Source organism: Carassius carassius, chromosome 32 (genome assembly GCF_963082965.1).
Source record: "Carassius carassius chromosome 32, fCarCar2.1, whole genome shotgun sequence".
Taxonomy (NCBI): Eukaryota; Metazoa; Chordata; class Actinopteri; order Cypriniformes; family Cyprinidae; genus Carassius; species Carassius carassius.
The window spans coordinates 27130788-27150422 of record NC_081786.1 but is presented as its reverse complement, the minus strand read 5'-3'; the positions used below and the strand labels follow the sequence as shown (position 1 = coordinate 27150422).

The 19635-nt window shown below is 38.3% G+C and overlaps 1 long non-coding RNA gene across 1 annotated transcript in view; it reads right to left on the bottom strand.

The window, feature by feature from the left end:
* Positions 1 to 829: 829 nt before the first annotated feature.
* The window catches only part of LOC132113060 (uncharacterized), a 95366-nt gene continuing 76560 nt past the window's right edge, over positions 830 to 19635 (bottom strand). The window contains exon 5 of the long non-coding RNA XR_009425075.1: positions 830 to 1745. This is a non-coding gene — a long non-coding RNA (uncharacterized LOC132113060). The remainder of the gene's footprint in view (positions 1746 to 19635) is intronic.

Sequence of the window (19635 nt, the reverse complement as noted above, 5' to 3'; positions counted from 1 at the left end):
ATCTATGTAACCTTTCCACTGCTCAAAAGGGTTCTTCGTAGAGGAAAAATGTTCCTTCGATTATTAAAATGTTCTTCACACTAAAAAAGAGAACTGTTACAGTTCTTTGAAGAACCCAAAATGGTAGACACTGCCAAATCCTTTAAAAAATAAAGATTTACATAACAGAATTATTAACTTTTAATATTTAGTCTTAATTAATCTAGTCGGCCATTTTTGTTACACATTTAGGAAATAAGTGGGATTAAATTATTATTATTTTTTTTCATAAAATACAAAAAATAATAATTTTGCTTAACTACCCATGTTAAATAAGAGCTGTTCTGTGTTTTACTGCCGTCTACAGCATTCACCACGGTAGCGGGGTGGAGTGCCTCTATCTCCCAATAAATCAAGACAATAGATTGGGTCTTGCTAATGGATGTTTAACAAAACCCCCTCATTTCAAACAGTTTGACCCCATGTCCCTAAACACAATGTGAAAACTCCCCCTGGATTACCGCTGACCCCAGGGGCAGGCAGGCCACACAGGCGCTAATAGAAGCGACTACTGCTGTCTTGGAGCAGTGGCTCTGGGAGGACGCTCAGAGAGGGAAGAGCACCAAGTATGCATGAGCAAGATTTGTATGCATGTGTGTGTGTGCTAGAGAGATACATGACAGTGGGTTGGGACAGGTCACTGTAAAGACTTCTTAATGGATCGTCATTGACACCCACTAAAGCTGCGCTGCGTCTGGGTGCTTTTTAATTAGGCTTTGTGTTCCCACTGCTGAACTGCCCACATGAATAAGAGGACATATTTACAGCACAACAAGCCTTGTCGCCCATGTCTTCGCTCACGCTATCCTTTTTAATGGCATGCCTGCTCGTGTATAGCTACAATCCAACAAATTCATCCTTCAGCAGCCATCCTGCTGCACATCTCTCACCCTTGAGATAAAATTGCCTTTCATATTCCAAGATCAAAACAATTATTTTGCTTAAAAACAAGTGTATTCTGTTAGAAGTGGCCCCATTGAGAACATGAATACACCCATCAAAGTGGGGAGAGGAGAAACTAGTTTTCATAAGCGGAAAGATGCAGATTGAGGTGGGAGCAGTCAGACAGGAATGCAGATTTTATTTTCTTAGTAACTGACCTTGATCTGACAATCAGGGGGGTCAAAGACTCTTCAGTCATCATTGTAGAACCCAATAGAATGATAATGAATTGCCGTGCTGCATATTAAAATGAGGCTTTTCAGTGCCGCCGTCTGAACTGTTTCGGCACGTCGAGTATCTCTGGCTGAAAGATGAGAGAGATCCGGTTGTAAAACCAGGCTGAGCGAGGGAGGTTGGAGCCGTTCCACTCTGTTCCAGCAGGGTGGGTATTTTCCTCCTTTTTTCTCGCTCCCACCGCCGTGGCGCTCCGCGAATGAAAGAGGTGGTAAATAAAAATTTCTCTCAAATGTGGGCTGCGTGACATTGTGCTGTTTTGGGGAGCACAATGGGTCCTTTCAGAGCCAGGCGAGAGCCAAGCCGTTTCCGCTGGCCCGGACGTGTTTGAGTATTTATCTGTGGTTTTGTTTTGTGGACAGCTGCAGGCCTTGTTTGTCTTGGCCTGTTTTTGATCGCTTAGCACGCTTGAAGAGGCCACGAGTCACAATTGTTTCAAAACAGAGTCTGGCATTGTAAGTGCTGGGACTGCTGTAGTGGTTGCTATCTCCAAAATCCAAACAGAGAGTGTAAAAGGAACAAATGGAATTCTGAAAGGAGAGCGAGAAAAAGAAGAGATTATTTCAGCGTCGCAGCCAAAAACCTAGACACATTCTGTCCCAAGAATATTACTAAACGCCAACACAAATGTATAAGGTCACAGTAGAAGAATATATTTACTATTTGTAAATGCTGAATTTTTAGCTGTGTAATAACTATGCAAAATAGGTATTTCGATTTGTAATTTTAATGTTGTTAGCAGTCAATAATGGATCCCGGTGATGGCATATATTTTCAGAAAGGTTTCTTCATTCATAGTGGTGATTTCACGAGTGTGTAGTTCAAGAGCTCTTAACCCTCATTCTCCAAAAATAACACTAAGCCTTTAATAGCAGAATATTACCATTATTACAGTAATAGTAATAATATAATATTAATAATACTATACAATAATATTATAATTAGAATTTTTTGTAACTATTATGCCTGTGTTATTAGAATTAATAGATAAAAATGAATCAGTACTTAAACATTTTTGTTTAGTGGAAGCACGTTTGATTTTTGAAATGTATTTAATTGCAATGTATTTAAATGACAAAATCATAATATCAAAATAATTAAATGTAAAGTGAATAATTAAATGAATCTGTACTTGAAATTATATGTGTAGTAGAAGCACATTTGCTTTTTTACATTTATTTAATTGCAATTATATTTAAACATTCTAAATAAAAATAAAGTCAGAAAAATAATTATTTAATTTCAACTAGCTAATCATTTTCTAAAAACACCGGAGCAATGCATGATCCATTTCTCCAATAATAAGGAAAAATGCAAACAAAAGCAAAACCGATTTGCTCACATAAGATCACATCTGCCTCCACTCTTCACACTGAAATATCTGTGCAAAGGCATCCAGAGAGCTGCTATTTTTTAACACCTCTCTAGTAAGAGTGCTTTCATTCAGCGCCTCAGACAGTAAGCTCTGATGATATATCAGAGTGAGAGAGACAGAGTACGAGAGACAGAAAGCTGTCTGGCTTGTTGAACTCTACAAACCTGGTGCAAGCATCTTAGCACTGAGCTTTCTGCCTTTGTCACTAATTTTACATGGTCGCAGCTGGGATGAAAAAAAAAAATGAATGTAGAGAAATATATCAGCGGACAACATCTGCAGATGGTGATTAGCATTAGGAAATTGCCTCCTTGAATGAAATTGGAATGTCGACTGTCAATTTCCTTTTATGCTTGCGACTCCTTTTTTTGAAAAGCTAGAGGGCACTGCTTTGTCCTTAATTGGTTACAATTTAGATAAAGAAAAAATCCCCCCTCAACAACCACCTAACATGCATGCACAAACACACGCACACGCGCTCACATACAGTTGTGATGTATTATTAGAACACAAAAAGGAGACCATTAATTGTGTTGACTAGGAAAGCCTTTATTTGGCTAAGTGATTTGCGTAACTTTCTTCTTTCGCTCTTCTGTTTGGAGGTTTCTTCTTTTTCTGGGTGTTATCAAGATGTTTGGCTCTAATTTTACACTGAGTGCGAAGCGGCTGCTTTGTAAGGCAGTATTATCTTCAGTCTTCAGCTCTGGGTATGTCTCTCTCTTCCAGCTGATGAGGCACAGCTTAATTGGGCCTGTGCTTTAAAGTCTGTAGGGCTCTCCACAGCTCACAGAGCTGCATTCATGCTCTGCCCATTTACCTCGAGTGTGTGCTAGATGAAGATATTTTATTTACATTTATAATCAAAAAAATTAAAAAAGACACAAAACACAGAGGGATTGCAGTTTTCTTTACATTTTACAGAAAACTCAGTAAATCAGTAAGGCAATGATAATAATAATAATAATAATAATAATAATAATCAGAGCTTTAGACTAACTCATTTTACTAGGAGTACTGTAGCCCCTCACTAAAAATTTTTAGGAGTGCAAGCAGAACAATTAGGGGCGAACCTTAAATCAGCCTGCAATGCAATCATTCACATATTTTCCTGATTTTAACTGTATTACTGACAAATGCTTAAATAATAAATAGATTATAACTCAAAGGGATTACAATGTGCAGTATTCTTTTAATTACAGAGATATATGACAAACATATATATGATTAAATAACTATGGTTTTGCATTAATAAGTGCAGTTAATAATAATATTACATATATTATATTCTTGTTTATTTCATATTTATACACATTTGACAGTAAAGCACTAAGCTTGAGTTGGGAAGCTTACAAAATGTATTATTTCTACTGCACTGACCAACCACGTTTCAATCAGTGATTACGTGATTTAATCGCAAACTGAAAAAAAAAGGTTTTTCTTGATAATCTGACATTTTATAAAAGTGATTTTATAATTTAAATTTTATCATTTTAAAATATAAAGGAAAAAATATAAATGAATGACTAATAAGCCAATAAGTGCTCCTCTGCTGCCATCTACAAGTTATAATGATGATTTGCTGTATTTATTTTATTTTAGTGTTTGTTTACCACAGTATATTTTGGTCATCCCATTGAAAATAACATTCAAATTGGATCATTTAGGAGCTTTAAAGTGCTGGTTGTGAAATGCTTGTAAGTCGTTAAAAAATTCTTGAATTTTTCTCTCAAAAGGTTGAACAAACCCTGCAATGAATGTAATAATATATGAGTATTTCTTCCACAACACCATGGTTACAATTAGCATTACTGCATGGATCTCGCAGCGATGTACTGTAAGTGTCGCAAACTCAACTTTTGTTCATGACTAAGGCTGTTCTGAGCTCAGACTCATTTGTTTGCGTCACGTTGCGAGCTGATAAATGGTCCACTCTGTGCAGCTCAAACGAGTAGCAGGATTTTCTTACACTTTTGTTTTATTTGCTGTGTTATGTTTCTCATATGTAACAGAAATGGCAGCTCAATTTGAACAATGTGGTGGATGGGCTAGTGTGAAATTGACTATAAAATATGACCATTTTATGACCAAGGCTGGAGCCATGAAAATAATAATAATAATAATAATAATAATAATAATAATAATAATAATAATAGAGCAACTGGCTAATAAATGTTCATAAAATATTCAACTTAAAAGGTATGTCCTGGTTGTAATATGATGCGATTAAGTCTCAAATCCAAAGAGATACTCTTTATAAAAGTTAAAAGTCAAGTACACCCCCCTAAATCAGCTTTTTCTATCACGCCCCCACATTTCTACGTCACTATGTGGGAAGAATTGAATAACACCGCCCAAATGTTCACGCAAAGAAAGAAGGTGTAACTTTTATTTTCTCTGTTGCCGCTGCTGCCATTTAGTAGTCTGTGTGTTTTGTTGTGAAAGCGAAACTACTTGTTTACTACTACGTGTCCAAAAGAGGACACGACTAGAAATCAATGGTTAAGTTGTATTTCAACACTGTTCCAGAACAGTCCCACCCAGATGTGTGCAATGCATTTTATGGAGGATGAGGACTGTTTCCTTAACCAGTAGCCTGCAATGCATCTGTCTCACAATGGCTGTTTCTATAAAGGGGGGCAGTTCAAATGTTGCAAGGACAGTGTGGCGCTTCTGACTCACATCCTTTAAGTACTTTATTATTTTTATTTAAATAATTTGCCAATGATGATTCAAATGCTAGTTTTGAGCAGTGTAGAGTAGGCTTATTTTTTGTTTTTCAGATCACAAATACAGACATGGTTTTATGTTTATGCAGCACGATATGCAATGCAATGTGTAAAAAGACAGTATAAGTCATTATAATCAGTAATTATGTCCCCACTGGATGCAACAAATGCCTCATTTGTAATGGGTTTTATTGGTTATGTCTCATCTAGTGATGTCCGAATCACAAATGAATCGTTCTATTTAACCGGTCGAACAAGTTCACCAAATCGAACTGATTCATTTGAAACGGTTTGCGTCTCCAGTACACACTAATCCATTACTTAATCATTACTTAAGTTATTCGGTTTATAAACGTGCCTTACCCTCCCTCTGATGCAAAATAAACCAATATCCCGAGTTATTCAGTTACTCCTAACAGTACATTGACTGCTGGCCTGGGATACGGCATACAGTATGTTAAGGGGCGTAACATTTCTGTCACACATTTGAGGCATTCGGCCAATCACGACACACTGGATAGTTGGCCAAAAAGAGCACATCTCACTTTTTCAGATCCATGAGCCTTGTAAAAATCGGCGTGTTCCAGAAGGCAAAACAATAGAGGAGAAACAATAATGTCCATTATATGGAAAATAATGTATTTTTTGAACCTTAAACCACATAAACACATTGCATTACACCAAATGTTCGAATGTTCTTTTTAGCAGCATCATATGACCCCTTATATATATATATATATATATATATATATATATATATATATATATATATATATATATATTAAATACATTTTTCAATTAAGTTTACGTTTGAAAAAAAAATGCATTAAACAAAAATAATATTGTTACTAAAGCTAAAGCTCAGTAAATGTTTATTTTCCTGCAAATGTATTAAAAATTTTGTATATTACATTTTAAGTTATTACATATATTACAGCTGTAATTATTGTCATTATCTGATGGCCTTGCTATATAATGCAATATAAAGAGTATACAATATTAATTTCAATAATATGTCTATTATTTAAAAAATGTGTAGGTTTCATTTGTTTACATTACTTAATGCATTAGCTAACATGAACTATCAGCAAAAAAATTACATTTATTAACATTTGTTAATGTTAGTTGAAAAAACTACTAACAAAAGAATTCAAAAATTAAAAAAAAATTGAAAAAATTCAATTGTTTATTGTTATTTTACAGTGCACAGACAACAACTAGTTTAAAAAAAATGCATTAGTAAATGCAGAAATTAACATGAACTTAGATTAAAAATTGATGTACAAGAATTGAGTCACAGAGGTCAATGCATGAGAACGGTATAATGATTCTCTGCCAGTGGAATATTCGTACTGCTCCCAAGACTTTCCAAGTGCTAATGGGAGACTACAAACAATGCCAACAACAATAACAGCTCTCCTTTCCTTCTCTCTTGTACAGGCAGGATTTACAGGGCACCCAGATGTGTCACAATAAGGTTTTAATGCTGGAGCTGTAGATAAGGATAGAGGCTTCTGTAAGCACACACACCAAAATACTCCAGCAATTAGCGTGGCCGTTAAACCCTAGTGCAGCCATTAACCAGGCAAAGATGACGTGTGCGAGACAGTGGAGAGTCTGTTCCTGCTTCCCAAACTCTTGAAGTATATTTGGCTTTCTTTTTATGGCCATATGTGCATGGATATGGAGTGTCTCCGAATGCAGCGATAGTGCGGCACTCCTGCGAGGCTGATGAAATGAGGAAAACTCCCCTTCTCCTCTCATTAGCCAGTGTGGCTCAGCAATGCTGCACATGGGCATAAATGAGGCAGCTATCAGCCACTGCCTTGACGGTCGGCCTTATCTCATTAGGTTCCACATCAAAGTTAATCAGAGATGGGAATGGTAATTGGTGGAGGAGACAATGCCACAGATCGGGGTGGGTGGGGGGGTGGGTGTCTTTCTCTAAAACGTGTGTCATCTTGAAACATTGGCAGGGCTGGCAACAGAAGATAGGCAACGGCAGAAGACAGAATGGGAAGAGGGTGAATGAGCAAGTGAGCGAGCGAGAGAGAGAGAGAGAGAGAGAGAGAGAGAGAGAGAGAAAGAGGGGGTAGGGGATAGAGGGAAAGGAGTAACGGCACAGGCATAACAAGCAAGCTGCTCAGAATTAATGAGCTTAGCCAATAAGAATAGAATAACCAATCAGTGTGTGTTGGGCAAATATAATTTAGGAATAATTGCTTGATTGCTTTTCTATCGCGGGCTGATTTGACCACACACAAGAACTGAGAATTAAGATGTCAAGACAAGAATTAATTTGGCATGCGAGGGCACATAAATTCTTTCTCTCCTCTTTCTTGCCTGGCATCGCTAGGTGATGTTAGCGGAGTTGTCTCCCGCTAATGATGAAAACACAGAGCTAGATTGCGCATTCATTTCCTGACTCCATTATCCATAAGGAGTCGCTTCACTAATGCCACAGATGCCCCGATATCATGGAAAAGAGTGTGTATGCTAACACATTTAATTGCTGTTTTTGCATATTCCACTCCAGCCGTGATAGCAAGCCCCGGCTGATTGTGCAGTTTGTTTCTGTATTGATTTCAGCTTATTTCTTTTTCACAAGACGCACAGGCTGTAATTGTGATGTCTGATGGACCCCTCCCCTCCACAACATTGCTCATTTTCCAAGCTCTCACTTTTCTCGCTGGATTGCTAATGTACGACGGCTTAAGAGAGGACTTTATTACTTGCTACCTGCTTTGAGAAATGAGGCGCAACCTCTCTTGACAGTCTCCTTGGAAAAGAGTCTCACAGAACTGTTTTGTCTTGTCACAGAGAGGCCGTGGTCACGGGGAGACACGCAACTTTAACAGCCCGAGAGTCCCAGCCTACATCGCGGACACTCTCCACTCACCACTAATTGACTGACCAGCATAACACGATTGCTTTATTTTTCGATGACGGCAGAGCACGGTCAGCGTGCAGTTACTTGTTAAATAAAAACGGAGGCTATAATAACCACTATATCTAATGCAAGACTGGGTTTGACATTAGCCTGATCAGTTGGATTGAGTTTGAGCAGCCCCAGTTCAATTTATATTTAAATAGACGCCGTGTCCAAATAGGGGAACGTGCATATGAATATAGCCATATATTTGCTCCCACATGCGTCTGCTACTTAGTTCCAATTAGGCTGAAAACAGTGCTGCTGTGGCAGAGCCCGTGCACAGTGCCTGACTTATCGCAGCTCTGCAGGTTCCACAGCTACGTGTTTATTCATTTCATTCGCCTGTGTGTGTGTGTGTGTTGACATCAGAGGTGGGCCGAGTAAAAGGGGAATAAATAAGGGGATGAGGTTTGTCAGGTGGGCATTATGACTGCCCTCTGTGTCCCTGCAGCTTCGGCTCAGCAAGTCGCACACAACGCCTACATTGCTGTCAGCGCACCACACAGCGTTTAGGGACACGGGGCACAAGGTACCTCGGCACTGAACTGCATGAGGCCTAATTGAGTCACAGCCAATGACTATCTCTCCACATCAAGGAATTTGCCAGTGCTCGATTATTTCACTGGGGGATTAAACCTCATTTTCGGGTGTTCCGCATTAACCTATTAGGAAGGCTCATCTGCATTGCTAATGCGGGCAGGGGACAGCTGTCACAGGCGAGGGGAAAAACATGATCGCGCAATCCTTGAGTGAGTGATCCCAGCTCCGATTAGCTGCAGTGAAGTTTGCTGAGCCCAAGTGATAAGACAGACAGGAATTCCCAAGTTGCCAGTAGCTCTGAAAATTATCAGACTGTAGGCAAAGGCAAAATTGTGCCTTGCGGCGCCTGTGCTTCATTCCGGGGACTGCCCAGATTGACATTATTTAAAGCTATGGAAATGTGGCCTGCCTGCCTATCAGACCCATGGTAAAATAAGATTTTCTCCTGTTCGTGTTCTGTTTGTGTACATTTTCAGTATCCTGCCATTCTCGAAAAAGCAATTTGAGAATAATTTAACAATTTTATGATCTAATTCGGATAACACAAATAAACAAATCTCTGTAGCACTAGGATGGATGCTGGGTACAGCACTTTTACGTGTCTAAGGTAAGAAACATACAGTATGCAAGAAGAGTAAGCTACATGCATTGTTTCAATGCCATTACAGCTACAGCATATACATTTCCAAAACTATGCTGCACCACCATAATATGAGATTGAGACATTCTCAACTTTTTTTATAATGTTTTATTACATTTAAGTTAAATGTATATGCATACAATATTTATATGACTATAAATAAGAAATGCATAGTAAAATATTTTGTATATAAATATGCAGTATAGTGCAGTATAGTTTAGTATAGCTCTAACTTCATTTCTACCCCCAACTACTGCACTGCAGTTTAACTGTCAGACAAAAGCAGATGCAATCATTTTAAATAAATAATAATTAAAATATTTACATAAAAAAGCTCTGAGAGTTTTCAAATAGTTTAAATAAAAAAGTACATGTAACATTTAAATTAGCCTTGGTTAAGGTGATGTATGAACAAAGGTACCAGAATGACATTTGTACAGTAGGGTTGTGCCGATGGACGATAGTATCATGTATCAACGATAGTCAGAGATATCGGTATAAGCAGATTTCTCTGTCGATAATCAAGACAATATTAGGCTCATTTTCCTATTAATGTATTAGATTATAATAATAATAATAACTATTATTTTTATTTTTATTACGCTGCTTATTGTAACTCGGCTATCAAACTGCCCAACTTCAGCAACGCATTTCACACACACACACTGCACGCGTGAGGGAGCGCAGGAGGATTAGGGCCTGTAGTCGCAGTTGTCCGCTTTGACTCAGATAATTCGTTAAATCCATGAAATGAAAGAGATAGGAAACGAAGAGTTGGTGTCCCACACATTTAATGGCTGCTACACGATAACGCGCTCTTCTCATTCATGAGAGAACTCTTTCTTGGCGTTACAAATAAAGTAAAGACAAAATAATAAGGCGGCAGAGCGAACTTATCATCCATAGTGGTTCTCACGTAGTCCTTCGCTTAAAGACTGATCACTTAACTTATAAAGCACACTATGAGGTGATGATGTAGAAGGACTACGTGAGAACCACTATGGATAAGTTCGCTCTGCCGCCTTGTTATTATTTTCAGGCACACCCCACTATAATGTGATGCATGCAAAATACATAGTTTTGGCCGTTACAAGTAATTTTGGTCTCGTCATGAGTTGCGCGGTCCAGAGCGATGTAGGATTGATGCAGCAGTTCGATTTAACTTTACTCCAAATTGTGATGGCCTAAATTTAAACCACACAATTCTTATATATATTCATCTTTGCAGTTGATCAAATAAAAGGACATTATTATATTGGTTTGGTTTACAATCTTTATTTGTCATTGTACTGAGTCAGTGCACGGGCTTAGTTATTTGGCTTAAAGTTAAAATATTAAAACCAGTTAAAATTCCTCTTTGGCTAAAATGTGATTTTATATAAACATAGCAAATTGTTAAAGTTCATTCTGACTTGAAATTTCAATGACTTAAAATGTTTATTACCTGTTGTGGGAATGGACCAGCCTAGTGACAAAGAGATTCAAACAGGAAGTTGTTCTGTTTTATGTGAATTCTAAAGGAAATAAGACTATACCAACTTTGATGTATAAGAAGGGACATAGGGAAATGTGATGTCTTGATCAGTGTGATTTTTGTCTAATAGAATCCTTTTTCATTAACTAAAATTTATCCATGGCTCTAAATTTAGTTAAATGTATTGTTCATTCCAAATTTGTTGTTGTGTAAATGTGTATTGTGTTGTATCCCCTTGTTTTGTTTCATGGTGTTGGCCACCTCCTTTAAATTCAGTGAATGTTTTGTCTAGTGAGGTTGTTACTTATTGTATCCTGGTAAAGGTGGTGTGGAATGTTGTCCTCCATCAGTTTGAGAGGATCATGCCCAGTTATGTCCTTTGTGAATCTCCTGTGATGTAATCTACATGGAATACCATTTTTGCTCTTTTTCCTCTCTAATGAGGTTTGATCACTTTTTATCTTGCGTAAGTAAGAATTAATAAACCTGTCACAATCGAAGACCACTTAGCTCCCTGTTTTGTGGCTATGGACTCATTTTTTTGTTGTGATCTGCTCAGGCTCATGACGGATCTTATATATCTTATATATATTATATATATACAAATATATGAACTTACCTGTTTTCAATACTTTATATTTAACATGTTCGTTTATGTTCAATATTAATGTTAAACTGCTGGACATTAAAAGAAATCAATTATTGATTTTCACCGTTGACTGATTTTGCAGAGCATTTAAACTAACTCCTGTGCACAGATGCGGCAGATTTGTCACAGGACGCGTGATATGACTGCTGCGTATGCCTATATATGAACTAGCTGTTTTAAATCTAGTATTTTTATATTTAACGTTAGTTTATCAGTATGTTTGAAAGTATATTTTTTTGATTATTGGTGAATCCATAGGCTCTCTCTCGTGCATCTGCTATGACAAGTACAAAGAGTCTCTCTCTTGCTCCACCCATGCACGATAATATCGTGTATCGTCGATCTCATGGGCTGATGATATGGCGATTTGAAAAATGACCATACAGCCCAACACTATTGTACAGGATAAAAGTTGCTAGAATAATGCATCTTTATGAGAATATGTTGGTAAGTGGTAACGATTCGTAATCAGAAGAAAGCTTATCAACACTGACAGTACATATTTGTTTTTCTACAACAGTTTTCAATAGCTCAAGTGCAGTATGACAGATTTAATACAGCCATGCATTTGTAAGGTGGAACTTGCCTTAATAGTACTTCCGAATGCATAAAAACTTTCTTAATTTCGAAGAACAAAAAACATCCTTTATTTTGATATGCTGTTATCATATTCATATGCAACATGTGAAGTCACATTTTCCACAGGAGGTAGTCTCAAGAGACCCATTGAAACCAACACAACATCACTCTGTGCCAGCCCCAGTACATTTACAGCTTTGCGGGTCAGAATGTAGTGGCCTGCTAGGTTTCTCTGACATTGGGCATTTGCCAAATTCAGTTACTGTTGGAATAGCAATGAAATATGCATATTCTGTACAGTCTCATCTGTATGCAAATTGTTCTCATTGTTGTCTCAATAGCAGGTTGGTGTGAATATAACTTTTGGCCACTAAAATACAGATCAACACAACTAGTACTTTAACAAAAACTGATTTGTTTTGATTTGGACAGCCTAAGTGAAGACATAAATGTCCTCAAAATTGCCCCCCCGCACTTCGCCTCAAACAGATATGCACTCATATAACTGCCCAAATTTTGTGACTTCATTGCGTATTGCTACCATATTGGCTGTTTATTACTACTTTTAAAGCATATTCTGCACGAACATATTTTAGATCCCTTAATCCTACCCCATATCTAAACTTAACAGCTACCTTACCAAATATTAATAGGAAACAAATTAGAAGTTTATGGCAGCAAAAGTTGTAGTTAATAGTGAGGTATGTAGTGAAGTATGACCGAATAATGAATTGCATATTTAGTGATAAAATTGCATATTGCACCGTACACACTGTGGAGACAGGTTCTAGTGGAGCCAAACCTAATCAATGTCAGGGTTGAGGAGAGAATCCTTTGGCCCACGCTGTTTGACTTAAGCGCTCTATTTGTGCTTTCTCTGGTCCCACTGCCTTTGTGTGCATTGTAATGAGTGTTACCATAATCCTGGGATTTTCCCTTGGCTTGACCTCAGGCAATGCCTTCTCTTTGCCCCTCCACACCAGGACACCAAGAGTTTACCGTAAACATTATGGCTGGAGGATACACAACAATGACACGTCCCCCAAGAGATGTTTCCATTTACGGCTGGTGAGGAGCTTTCCCTGATAGACCTGGAAACCCATTTTAATCCTATTAGAGCTGCCCAACAAAGGGTGAAACTGCAGCAGGCAGGGTGAAGACAGAGCTCTCCTGATATCTGCCAGTGGGACAGTGAAGCTCCCCCACCAAGTCTCATATATTATAGACGCAGACAGAGGGACAAAAAAAAAAAAACAGGACCATATCCAGGCAATAACAGGACCCATTGTATAAAAAAACAGACTCAAAAAAAAGGACCACCAATTACCAAGCATCTAAAAAGTCATCTCATTAGACATCCATCTCCAGCTCTAACGGATGTGTTATTGAAGGATCGGGTGATAAATTTGATGCCGGTCGAGGCACAGGAAGTGGTTCTGTGGTGCCTTGTGAGTGTTTGTACCTTAGGGTTGTCTCACAAAAGAACGGAGAGGCTAGGAGGCCTCAATGTGCTTTTGTTTTGCTCTCCAATTATGGGACATGCGGTGGCCAAGTGTGCTGGTGGTCCATCCTGTTCACCATCACCAGTGTCGAAGCTTAAAGTCTCCCATTGTGACGGACAAGGAGGGGGGGTTACAGGGTCCATACAGACAGAAAGTCTTCTTTAGCCAAACAGGGCAGGATATGACTCTTTAAGAGCCAAGGGGGTGTGAATGGACAATGCCGAAGCAGAAGAAAAGCAGCTCTATGCTGGGACCACTGGGTTAACACACTTCCACAAGGGTGAACTGCATGCATAGTTCTCCATTTAATTGATCTTATGAAGACTGTAAACGCACAGTTCAGCAATACATTCTTTGCATTTCTCACTTAAACCTATTCATTAAGAGGCACGCCAAAAAATATTTAGGAGATGACTTAGCCAACCCCAAATCACCTCTTAATTTTGGGTGTCCACCAAACTTTTTCCACATTCCACGAACATCAGGACCTATGCCTGTTATACTGACGTTATCATCATGCAAACAATCACAGTCAATGATCCTTTTACCCCAAGTTTTGTCAACACTATTCCTTGCAATTATAAAAGTGGTTTGGGATGGAGAGTTTGGATGATTGACAGCTCTTTTAAGGCTGCTGTGTGTTTAAGTCTGCTTTGTGTTTCCCCAGAGGCTTCCAGTAGAAGTCTGGGATACTAAACACAGTGTTATACATTTATGTATACACCTGACCTTTTCAATAATGAGTTCACACCATAACTGACTATACATTCAAATGCTCTCTGCTGAGGTGAGCAACAAGAACCAGGAGGAAAAGAAAACCATGGAAGATACAAAATAAAGTAACAAATGAAAATGATAGATGAGACAAACTCACCTACATCTAAACAATCCAGAAATAGAAAGCCTTTATAAAATTGTTCTTTACAGAAAAATACTCTGTTACTTTCTTTCACACCACTTAAAACTAACGTTTTATATTGTTACAAATGTGATATTGATATAGATCTTTCTATTTTTTTAATGCTAGCCACTCTATAAAAATACATGGCAAACAAACAACCCATAAATAAACATGTGCTCCTGTACAGAGTAACTGAAATGGAAAATGCAAATGACAAGAGTCAGGTTATTTTTTGAGCCAACACTTCAGCCTGATGAAAACCTTGCTTAATAAAGTGGCAACTAGTTGGGATGCAAACTGAGAATCAGGACTTTTACAAAAAAATGTAAAAAAAAAATAAATAAATAATTAAATCAGTTCACTCCAAGCAGAATCGATATTCTCATGTTTCTGTTCCTGCATTTCTATGTATTATTACCATTCCGAAACCGGTTTGCGAAGAAGAAATACCGGTTAATAACGGTATTTAAAAAAAAAAAGAATTTGCCTACAATAAGCTTAAAATAATAATAATAAAGTACAGCATTTTCTTTACTCAAAAAAAAAAAAATGTTTACTGCATTGTAAAAAAAAAAAATGCTACTTGTAGCTTATAACATTACATTTTGAAGTAAAAAAAAAAAATTGCGTAGGCTAGGCTCATTTAGCTTTTTATTGTTACATTCAGAAATAATGTAGGCTAAAATACCGGTAAAGCAAAATATTTACAAACATTATAAACAGTTATTAGTTTCTCTCCACAACAAAATCAAATCACAAAAACAAAATCCTCTCTCATTTGGCACAATTCCAAATGTTTACATATTTGCGACTTATCTGGGTGGTAAAATATTATTTATTATAGGCTAGGCTGTGTACTTCACTCGCATCAATGTAAAACATCATCCTACACATCGGCTATATCAGCACAGTGAGGCAGTAGTCATGCTGAATGCAACAGATTGTACAACTGAACTTTTAATATATTTCATTTATTTCTTACGTTAATTTCTTATTTTCATTTATTTCTTTCGCAAAAATATGTTGTGTCGATTATGTGAGTGAGGGGCCGGTGCGATATGGTCATACAAGCAAGACAACCTTCAAAACTCTTGCAAATTAAACTGCAAAATAAATAAAGCTTTTGTAAAATAAAGAAAACCACTATCTGCAATCTAGATTTCCTTTTCGAGAACGTTTGATCACGTAAATGAACATATATTTTCTTTTGTTTTGTTAATCTGTCAATGATTTAAGGAAATATATTCCTTTTTATGTAAGCATATCTTTCTGTTCTGTTTTCTCCATTTACAGAAGTGCTTGCAGGTGCATGTGATCTGTTGAATCCATCTTACACTATTCTCGGTAAACTCTAATGCTGGTGCATTGCAGGGCATTTCACTCACTGGATGCATCAGCGTCACATTTGCAGGCCATAGTCTACTACTGGAATTCCTGATTGGTTGACAGCAAATTTCAAACGTTAAAATAACATTATGAACAGGTTAATGGCCATTTTAAATTTTCGATTCTGTTCAGAACTATAACATTTTATTAAATTTCTGTTCCTGTTCCTGTCTAAATTTGGTTCCCTTCTGGTTTTCATTTTCATTCCTTGAACCGGTTCAGAGCCCTGCTGAGAATCTTGAAAATCACAGGTAATATTGACTCTGACCTGCTGGTTGGACTTACATGATGAGCACTTATCTGTTTGCACTGTAGTCGCTCTGTATCGTGCTCCACTCTGAGTGTTCTTCCCCTCGTTTTTACGTCCAGTGGTAATTCCACACACAATGGACACAAAGCAGAGGAGAGAGGCGTGGGCTCACCCAACACATGCCCCACACATAATTGCCTCCCTTTTGCACCGTTGTATCCTTGTACATCCCTGACACAAAACAAGTCCCCAATGCTTAAAGCTGTTCATTACAGCTATGTTTGCAGCGGAAGGAAGCAAACATTATCTCTACATGCAATCAGTAAATGAATCTGTGCCAGCATCTGTTCAATACATTGGTTGCTCATAGCTGGTTTATTGTACCATAGATATAGCGGGAAGGGAGCAAGTAGGAACGGTGTTACAATACATCAGCTGTTATTTTCCACAGTGCCGAGTTTGCTGGCAAGTGCACTGCAGCAGGTCAGAGAGTGTACTTGACAGAAAATATGCATACTGAGTGGCTACTTGTGCTGCTTTTCATTTGCATTGTGTATTGATTTTTTTTGGGGGGCCCATTTAATCTAATATTATATGTGGGTTTCGCAGCGCTTTCAGCCCTGTCTGAGAGGAACGCTTATATAGGGGGCTTAATGATAATTGCAGCAGTCGAGGTAAACCAAGGTAGGTTTCAGCCAATACGCCCACACTGAAACACATCCCGTCTCTCGCTCTGTCCCTATCTCTCCAGTCCGTTATTTGCTCTAAGTTACGGTCAAAAGCATCAGACTCTTTATGTATAAGCACGCAGAAAAAGTATTCCAAAAACAATGACCGGGCAGATGGAATCCAGCATGAACAAATAGAGCAATATCCAGTACGAGGGAAATAAAGAAACCCTAACACGGTTTTCTGGACTGTGAAGTATAATTAACCTTTCATGGGTGCTAGTCGGGTCTTCCTTACAATTCAAAATAGAGGCAATATGAAAGGCCTTTTAAAAGGCGACATTTCTAATTTCCATGAGATTACTTCTGTTGTTACAGTGTCCACATTCGGTCCTTTATGGCTGTATGGAGCACTTCCGTCTTGCCGGACTGCATAGGGTATTACTCTGAAATGTCAGTACCTGAAGACGAAATCAAACCCACAGCTCTCAGGGGATCTCGGTGAATGTCATTTTCGTTCCACCCTCTGCCGTGGAATTGTTTCCATCACTGATAAAACGACAACCACATGTCCTTGATATGTGATGGTTATCGTACAACACGTATGTAAAAATAATTGAGAAATGCCTCCAAAACATACAAATACCATTGCTGCTTTTCCTTATATCCCGGTATAGAACCAGATTAAGCTGTCAGAGACGGTGAGACGCTAAGCTATTGTTTGATCTACAAATGAAGAGTAATGAGGGGCACTGACAGCCAAATACAGTCACACATCTCCGTTCCTCCAGGACAACATTTCAATTCATGCCTGCATTTAGATGTGTAAATCTGGCCAAAGGAAGCTTCAGATGCCTCTTCCTCTCTCATCGTTCATCTAAGTCTCATCACTCTGAAGTTGTTTCACGGAGGTGGTGACTGTTGCGGTCTCCAAAAAGGCCTTAATTTCCAGGCTTGTTTACATTGCATGCAAGTAACGGACATGCACAAACATTAATGAGCTTAACGAATAAGCAGAGAGGAATATTAATTAGACTTGCCAAAGAGCTCTTGGCTTAGAACCGCACCGACAGAAGCCCCTCAGGGCCACTGTGGGCACAAGACACTGTTTGAGAGACAGATGTCAGAACAGGATAGCATAGGAAGCTGCTTTTGCAAAAGACTTCTTCAAAGAATACAAGTTTAAGACAGAAACAAATTGTGTGGTAAACAGAAATTAATGGAATGTTATGATTGACAATTGCTTTTCAACAGGAAGGATTTGTGTGGTTGTGAAGCAAGTCTTCAACCAAACCTGTTCCCTGGTCAGTGAACTGTTTGCAAGATCCAAATTCAAATAGTGCCATTTGTTATGATCATCAATGAGCACCTCTCAGTGGTCTGTTTTAACCTCTATTAGGCAGGATTACAAGGCTGCTAGCTTGCTGGCATTTGGTAAGTGTCACGGTGACAGCACTTGGTGGCGAAATGCTGGGCTGTCAGCGGCAAGCTTTATCACCAGGCTTTTCTCCTGCACAGAGTGTGGACTAATAAGCCTAGAAATTACAATTGCCTCCCTGCTGAATCCTCGATAGCTGCAAATAATGATATCAGTGCCCTGCTAATCTCCTCTGCTCGCGGCTTGGCATCAACCTATTGAGTCACCTGTCATACTCATGTCTGATGAGGTGAACTTAATCTCACCGTCCGTAATGACAATAGAGGCCATTTGAATGTTAAGAATGATATTTGTCAAAGTTTCCTGCCTTTTCTTGTGCTTCAACATCTCTTTCAGACAGTGCAATTGAAATGCCCTGTCAAAATGCATGAATCCCTAGACTTAGTTAAGACAGATTCCGATATGAGTCCTATTTCAATTTTATTCTCTATTCATGATTTCAAAAGACCGGATTGAGGTAGACAAGTTTTCATCACTTCGATCGACTGTGAAATGCAAGCATTTAGATACAGCCAGCGATTATTTTCGCTGATCTCTATAAAATCATGATAACGGTTTTTGATGATGACGTGGTTTTCACCACACGCCAGTAAATTTTTCATCTTTAAAATGCTGCAGTGGCATTGATAAATGAAATTTGTATTCTGTGTAACATTACTGATCCAATGTCCAGTACATATACTTATTTGAACAATACTGCATTCAGTCAGTCTAAAGCACTGAAAAGCCTGCTCACTAATAGGTGAATTGCAGCAGTCAGGTAGAGCAAATCTATATGCGCTTGTGTAGGTGGCACCTTACTCAAACCTCACATGGTCACCGGTCTTCAAATGCTCCCTTTGTACCAATCTATTTATGAGCACATCCAATTTACAGTGACATCAGCTGCAGCCCTAAAGCAACAAAGCCACGACAAATTCTTCCATTATGCCCAGTCTGAAGAAAAGAACTAGTTCCAGCACTTGGAGATATGAAGCAAACAGAGGTCACTCTAGGTATGTGCCAGTGCCCTCTCTCTCCTGTATTATTCAGTCCTTTCAAGAGAGTCGAGCAGAGATAAACTGACCTAAGAGACACACATAGAAGTACACTGAGAGTTAAACTAAATGTTCTGGAGAGTGCTGAAAGAGGTGTCTGTCTATTCACTGTCTGGCTCTCTATTAACAGCTGTATTTGAACCACTTAATGTTCTGTGCCTCTTTAACAATTTAAGCTGTTTAAAATTGTCTTCTGTCATTTTGCACAGATTAAGGATTAAAAGAGAGATGGGGGAAAAGGATAAACTCCAAAGCACCATGTGAATGACGCCTCTAAGTGTCTGAAACTGAAACAAAACAAATGTCCTCAGTTTAACCAATCC